The sequence below is a fragment of the Sinocyclocheilus anshuiensis genome, unplaced genomic scaffold, assembly GCF_001515605.1.
Source record: "Sinocyclocheilus anshuiensis isolate Anshui unplaced genomic scaffold, SAMN03320099.WGS_v1.1 scaffold50, whole genome shotgun sequence".
In the NCBI taxonomy this organism is placed as follows: domain Eukaryota; kingdom Metazoa; phylum Chordata; class Actinopteri; order Cypriniformes; family Cyprinidae; genus Sinocyclocheilus; species Sinocyclocheilus anshuiensis.
In genome coordinates, this window is record NW_015542382.1 from 706,555 (window position 1) to 714,920 (window position 8,366).

General features: G+C 36.1%; 1 long non-coding RNA gene across 1 annotated transcript; it reads left to right on the forward strand.

Moving 5' to 3' along the window:
- The first annotated feature begins 206 nt into the window (after positions 1-206).
- Positions 207-690, forward strand: LOC107692707 (uncharacterized). The gene is made up of 2 exons (XR_001634664.1): positions 207-330; positions 570-690. It is a non-coding gene; the product is annotated as an uncharacterized LOC107692707 (long non-coding RNA).
- The last annotated feature ends 7,676 nt before the right edge of the window (positions 691-8,366 follow it).

The following is an 8,366-nucleotide window of genomic DNA, read 5'->3' on the forward strand; positions in this document are numbered from 1 at the left end:
TAATCTAGCACAAGCATTTAACTTGAAAAACAGCTAAATGAGCCTAAGCCACACAGATAGCCTTAGCAACACGCATGTTGCCAATAACCTGAGAGCATTAAAAGGAACCCGTGACCTTTGGGTTACAAGTCCGACTCTCTATCCATTAGGCCACGACAGTCATGGGGCATTCCATTTTCTTGAATTTTCAGTAGTAAACCTGTGTTTTTTCTTCAGCTGGGGTCAGTGGACAGAAATCAAATGGTGTCCTTCTGGATTCTTGACAGCATTTCAGCTGAGAGTCGAATCTTCTCAAGGAATTGAAGACGACACAGCCGCAAACAACATCAGGTGAGTATGTGGCTGTCATCATTCACTTTGAGATATGCAGAAGTACATTTTTAAAAAGTGGTTTGCAATTTAATAAACACAGCCACTAAATTCATTTGAATTTGAGTTTTAATGACTGGATTCTGAGATTCTGTCTCAAATCATAGGGCCCTAATTTTGGGATAAAATCAGGTAAGCTGAACATAAGGAATTCACATGAAATGAAGATATTTTCTTTTTGTTTTTAAAACTTTTACCAGATTCAACTGCAGTGGAGGTTCTTTGCTGCAGGGCGAAGGCACATATTGGGGTGAGTGGGGCAACTGGAGCCCATTGTGTCAAGGAAGAGGGATTTGTGGCATCATGACACGGATAGATGAGCCGCAGGGAATTGGAGACGACACTGCTCTGAATGATGTGTGCATGTTCTGCTGCGATTAAGGTTATGCAATCGCAAACACACTCAGATTCAGTTTCATGAGTTACCTTCATGAACTAACGGTGCCTGCGAAGTCATTGGCTGATACGCACCTTCATGAACAAACGGTGCCTGCGAAGTCATTGGCTGATACGCAGCATGTCAGCAGCCTAGGTTTTCGGATGCAGACAACTTCAACTGAACAACGACCATTTATCATTTTCTCTTGGAGCTGCGCCGCAGCAGAATTGATTCAGTTTGCACCATGGTCGTTATTTTCTGCTGCTTAAATCTGTGCTGTGGTGCTATAAAATAAAGGCGACTTGACTATGTTAATGAGGACATAATGCACACAGTTTCGTGTAGACTTGTGCGTTGAGCTTGTGAAGACGTTCGAGAGAGTGAAACAAAGCAGCTGTGACGGTTGAACTTAACGGTGAGTCCATTGGGGAAATGAATTCTACTCGCTAAATTCCCGATTCCTGCTGATGGTGTTTTGCCTGCCGAACCTCTGTCCCAACTTTTTTGGAGTTTGTTGCAGCCATAAACATCCAAATTCGTTTTTATTTACAAAATGCATTTAAGTTGGTTAGTGAAAACTTTGGAAATATTTTCTTTGTACTTCTTTGTACTCAATTACATAAAAGTTAAAGAGAATTAGCAAATCACAGATTCTTGATATTATTGCATTTTCAAAATGTCCCAACTTTTCTGCAATTGGGGTTACTTGAATACTACAACATGCAAATCTGGTCATGTTGTAGGGAACTGTGCATGTTTGAGGAAGTGGAGTGTGTTTTTGAGTTATGTGTGAGTCATTGAATCATCATTCAACACAGAAGCTAGTTATCCTATTATCCTTTATTAAAATATGCATTGTTAACAGGAAAGAAACCATTAACATTGTTGTTTGATATTTACTTTTTTTTTTGATTCAGCAAAGCATGGTCATTTTTTTGTACTAATATTGGTCTTAAAGGAATAGTTCACCCCTAAATTAAAGTTGTGTCATCATTTTCTCATCCTTATGTCATTCCAAATAGAGGGGAAAAACAAACACACACATAAATAAGATATTTTGAGACATATCACAGTGTTTTTGTCCATACAATGAAAGTCAGTGGGGTCAATTGTTCCTTTAATTCTAATGGGGGGCCCGGGACACACTCAGCCCATCTAAATTTTGTAAAATGGACTACTAACTATCCATTAGAGCTCAATTTACCTCTAACCGTAGCAAACCAGGCAAACTACTATCCAAATTCTCATAGCTAGAGACTAACCATAGGCTATATCAAAAAAAAAAAAAATTCAACATATTTTCACACACACACAGAAATCTATTACTTTCCCAGTCCTCCCCAATTTACATAACCCCTATACCAGTGAGTTACCTTCTCAAGATCCGTCAGCCTTCGCTACAGACATGTAGTTTCTAATGCTATCTGATGGGCAAAGTCAGCCTAGCATAGCACAAAGCAAATTAGCATAATGGTTCTGGAGTGCTGAGATGCTATCTGTCCACGTTGGGTTAATATTCCACTGTGAAGAGTGGCCGAGGTTTCTGGATCACAGTGCTGATGTCCGGGCAGAGTAATAGCCACCAGATGTGAGGGACCATTTTGGAGAAAGAATGAGTGAACTGGGGGATAAATAAACAATGCTAATGCCTCACTTCCTGTCATCCACAAACGCTTTCTGGGAGAAATGGAGGGAGAGAATTTGAAGAACAGCATTTTCTTACCTAATCACTATGTCCGCTTACTGCTGCTGCAGCACATTTCGGGAACAGAAGGAAGCACCTATTGCACATTTTTCACTGAAAGTTACTCAAAGCCAATGAAAGATCAAAACGATTTATGACAGAGACAGAAATTATTGATTGTTTGCTATGAATAAACCTCAAACATAGGGAAATAAAATAAGTTTTAAAGTAATTGGATTGAATTAAATTAGATGCTGCTAACTCTCGAAGTGGCACTGCCATTTTATGAATGGCTAGCAGATTTGCTTTACTTTGAAAAGAAAATAATCCACACAGAAGAACGAACCAGGGGAATGAACATTGTGCTTTCCATACATTCCCTACGGTTGTTTATCATTCCTTGGTTATTTATTATTATTTTCTTGTATTTCTTTTTTTACTTTAGAGATTAAACATATACTCTAAATCTTACTTCTGCCTGCACTGGAAAAGCATAAAGCACACTCTGAAGTGTTCACATGTCTATCCCACACACTTGCTGTTGCCGTTCAAATGTTTTATGTCCACATTTGACCTGTAAAGGTCTGGCAGAAGGATACCCTTTACTTGACTATATTGCTCAGAGGAACATACTGCCTGGGAATAGATGCTATACTTCCTGCAGTGTTTTCTTTCTTTCATTCATTCACTCATTCAATCATATTTTCTTTTGTTTATTAATTCACTCTTTTTAATTTGTTTATTTAGTAGCTCTTGATTGCTTGCTTGCAGGCACGTGCACACATAGACATCAAAGGGTACTTGAGAACCTGCCCTTTTTCTTCCTTGAGAGAAAGTACCCTTTTTTCTGGGGAGTGATTTCTATTTTTTTTTATAAATGAATATACAGTATGTATATATGTGTGTGTGTTTGTGTGTGTGTGTGTGTGTGTGTGTGTGTGTGTTTCTGTTTGCGCACAACTTTCCCTGTCAAACAAATAAAAAAATCTAAATATCAGGTCGGGTCGGGAAATGTTGAGACTGTCGATGCCTTTCTCCCCTCCGCGTTTCCGCGCAGCACAGCAGTGTAGCACACATTGATTGGCACATGCGCATCACAGACAGACAGAGAGCCACAGAAGTGAAGCCCTCCCTCCCCAGTTGTGTTTGTCTTGGTGTGGAGGTGAGTGGGTGTGAACAAAAGACTAAGCTACCTGTGCCTCGAATTTACAGCTAATTATCCAAAAGACAAAAGGCAATTATAGTTAATTTGTCTTGCTAACATCCCTGACTCATGAGAGAGCTTCCATGTAAGTTAGCTTAGCTAAAGTTTAGCTAAGGCAATAGGAAGTCTAGTAGGTTAGACCAGTGCGTGTTCTTTCACTGCATGATTCAGTTTATTAAAATGCATTTAAAATGATCACAAAATTCAAGATATGGTGGCAGAAATGTATATATTTATGTCATTTCATATAGTTAATCAGTATCGCGAAGACTGTTTTTTTTTCCACCAAAAAGCAGCATGATTACAAATCTGATATCGATTTTATATAGTAGTTAAATAAACAAGAATTTAATATTAAGACACTTACGTTTTAGAAACAATATTGACTGTTTTTTGCTCTATTTCGCCAACAAATATAATTCCAATTTGCGTCTCTGAGCAACATGAAGTTGTTTTGTTCCTGAATGAATCAGTCGTTTAAATGATTCAGTTCACCCACAATGACTCACTTATTAACAGTGACTTGCTGCACCTACTGGTGGATTTAATTTCACATTTAAAGTATCTTTTATTTTTTTTTATTTTTTTTTATAATTTCAAATATCAGTAGGCCTATTCAACGTTTTATGTTTAACATATCAAAACAGTATTAATACATTTGTAACTGCAGGATAAATGCATTCATGTTCTGCATTAAACAGTGTGTAAATGCATGTAAATGTCCCTTCTAATGCAGCTTCTGTGTTTCCTCTGCATTGCAAAGATTAATTTGGTCAATACTGATTGCATTTGCTTGGTAACAGCCCAAATGACTTATTATTCTAATTGACTGATTCAATTTAAGAATTTGACTGAAAAGATGATGCACACTTTAGAAATGGTTTTATAAAGGTAAAAATGTCCATAAAAGGTACAAATCTATTTAAACTTATTAGAAAAGATTCATTTCTATTACTGCTGTGAACTGATCACCACACAGAATATGAAGAATATCAAAAACTTTAGGAGTCAGCTGTCCATGGTTGTCCTTAAGATATCAGCACAATAACACACGCAAAATATCATCTTATTACCGTTATCGATAAAATCCCAGAAAATATCAATATATATTTTTTGTCAATATCGCACAACCCTGATATATTTAATGTTTTGTTTTATTGTTAAATAAATATTAAGTGCCCTTTTTTCCACTTGAGCCCCTGCCCCTCAAAATGTCTGTGCACATCACTGCTTGCTTGCACTCATTGGCTTGTTTGTTTGCTAGCTTTTTTTCATTTCTTTCATTCACTTCTTCACATACTCTTTTGGTATTCTTCGGTTAATAAAAAAAAAATAATAATAAATATATATATATATATATATATATATATTTCATTTGCTTCTTAGTCTAGTCGTTTTCTCTAGCCTAGTCATTTTCATTTTGCCAAGTGAATTGAGAGAATTTATGTCTATATAGTTTTATAATTTCTTTAATTTCATTTCTTTTTTTTTCTTGTTCTTTCTTTCTGTGAATAGAGAGTCTATATATAATTGCATTACTTTATTTTGTTTGTGCACTAGCTTGTTACTTTTTTATTCATTGTTATGATGTGAATGTAAAAAGATGGGGAAAGGTGAAAAAACCCTTTTGTCTGATTTTAGTTTGCTTTTTTTTCTTTTGCTCTTTTTTACCTTGTATTTTGTTTGTTTGCTTGCTCTTTTTTCAATTAGTCTTTCATTGTTTCTTACTTTTTGGTTCATTTGTTTGCTTCGACCATTTGTTCATTTTTGGTTTGTTTATTTGCTTCTACCATTTGTTTGCTTGTTCTTTGTTTCATTCTCTTTCAGTAAACTTGCTTGCACTCATTGGCTTGTTTGTTTGCTAGCTTTTTTTCATTTCTTTCATTCACTTCTTCACATACTCTTTTGGTATTCTTCGGTTAATAAAAAAAAAATAATAATAAATATATATATATATATATATATATATATATTTCATTTGCTTCTTAGTCTAGTCGTTTTCTCTAGCCTAGTCATTTTCATTTTGCCAAGTGAATTGAGAGAATTTTTTTCAATTAGTCTTTCATTGTTTCTTACTTTTTTGTTCATTTGTTTGCTTCGACCATTTGTTCATTTTTGGTTTGTTTATTTGCTTCTACCATTTGTTTGCTTGTTCTTTGTTTCATTCTCTTTCAGTAAATATAGATGATTTTTGTCTTTATAATTTTATCATCTCTGTAAATAAAGTTAGGACATTAAATTAGTAATATTCAATAATGTTAAAAGTATGTGTCAAACCTTTATGTGTTATAACTTTTTCATGGAATTTGTATTTCACAACAATAGTTTAACCACAACCCTAATTCTTCATATTGTTTAAAGTGTATTATGAAAATCCTTGTTTGCTATTCTTTTATTTTTGGGTCCATAGGAGGGTCAAGGGAGTTGGCGATTCAGTGGGGACACAGAAGGTTGCACAGGTTTTGGTGGTGATAGATTGGATTAATCTAGCCTCTGGAACAGAATGATGGAGAGCATGCACACACACACACACACACACACATACACTGTAGCCCACACAGTGAAATGCAGGCACAAAGATACACACACACGTGATAAACAGCCCAGGAGACAGTGACTTGATGAAATTGGGGAAGTGTCATTTTTAAGAGAGAGGCCATTAATAATAAACATGGGAAATTCTTGGCTGATGCATTCAAACCTCCCTCTCCTGCTTTCACCTCTCTCTCAGTCCTCTAGATCTATTTCCATATTTCTATTCATATGTGGGCCATTATAACAGTTTTTGTGTCTTTGTTTAGTTTTAGGCTGTTGTCACACTTGATTTGATTGCGTCATCTAAACCATAGTTACATTCCATCACCCAAATGAATCAAAAAGAACTGATGCCATCTTCGCTATTTTATACTTTGTTTATCACCAAAACTTTGCGCACTATGAGGCCAGTCACACAGTATGCATTTTTGCTATTTTTACACTATGCCGCATTTCAGTAGTTTTTCTATGTAAACATGCACTACACAAATGTGTTTGACCATTAAGCATAACACATCATTTTCAAAACTGATAATTTAAGTAAAAAAAAACCTCCATTTCACTGTCCTGTGTCTTGTGCTTTTAAATACAAAAACGCATTCTTTGTGAATGGCCCCTTAAACTGTTATGACATTACAAATGCTTATTGGCTGATGACCTCACTGATAAAACACCTATAATATAATGAACGTTCAGTTTTTTTTTTCTTTTGTTCTTTATTCTTTTTTTACAACTGGTAACAATTTACACTGAAAAAATACATTGAAAAAAAATGATTTTAAATGACCATAGTTTAGTATGTTCATATGCTTCTCAAATGTTTTGTAGTGGCACTTAAGTTAAAAGAAGAAACAAAAAATGTCAGTTGCTTTTTTCCCCCATTCCACTCTCCATTGGTCTTGTGTTTTTAAATGCAAAAACATGTTCTGTGCAAATGACCCCTTAGACTGTCACATATGTCTTGCAAAGATATAAAGATTGTGAGTTGCTTGCCGAAGGTATTTTATTCGAAGAAGCAGGTATGACAAATGCATTTTGCTGTAGTAAGTGTGACCAAGAACATGGAGAGTTGCTAATTGGGATTTAGTATGAATAGCATTCACACAAGCTGCAAATCTGAAAACTGCTTCCACACCAACCAAACAACCCAAACTCCAATGATGAACATACTGAGGTCTCCAACAAAAGCTTTTAAAATTTAATTTGTTCCTCCTCACAATCGTATATTGCATCACACTTACAGAGTTAAATGGAGGTTTGAAGAACTTTTGACATGATTTAAAGAAGTCTCGTCTGTTGCATCATGCAACAAAACATCAATTTGAGTGAAAACCATTGTGAAAAGGCTACCCTTCTTTATATGTAAGTGTTTTGAAGCCACACTGGCACACCTCGGTTTGCCCAGACAGACAGTCAGGCAGCGAGGAAGAGGATTTCTGCCATCTGTGTGAGACATCAAAGCGTTTGCTGAATTTACAGGAGACATTGAGCGAGAGGGAGAGAAAGAAATAAAAAAACTGCCTATCGGGTTAAGGAGGCATCTCTACTGGTTTCTGTCTCTTTAATTTTTCTCTATTTCACTCTTTGTCAGTGTTTGCGTATCTCCTTTTGATGGCGGTGTATTTCCAGTGCAGGTTGTCTTTCGGTTTTCCCCCAAATGAGGCAGATGACTATGACAGCTCAGCCTTTCCTCTATCACCGCTAACACCTCTAACATCTTTTACTAGAGGTGTCTTTTTTCCTTTGACTTTTCAATGTACCTGTTGTCCCGTTTTCTCTCATTCGCTCTTTTTCTTAGCTGGACTGTCAGTCGTTCTCTCACTATCACACATTCACAGACAGCTATTTTCTCTGCTTCGTGCTAAAACATTTGCCTCTCTCTCACTTTTCTATCTCTGTCTCTCTCTGTCTGTTGTTTTGTTTTCTCTCTCCGTCTGCACCGGGTATTACTGTAACATCCATCTCAGTGATTTGATCACAAGTGGACAACGCTAAATATAGGTTTTATTGAGGCAGATGACTCAAACCATGTTCAGTGGTAGTCACAAAACCTTACCATATTGCATTTGTAGTGCAATATGTTCTGATGCATCCCTGGACACACACACACACACACACACACACACACACATATATATATATATATATATATATAACTTTGCCAATGTCCATCAATGAAGAAAAATGTGTGTGAA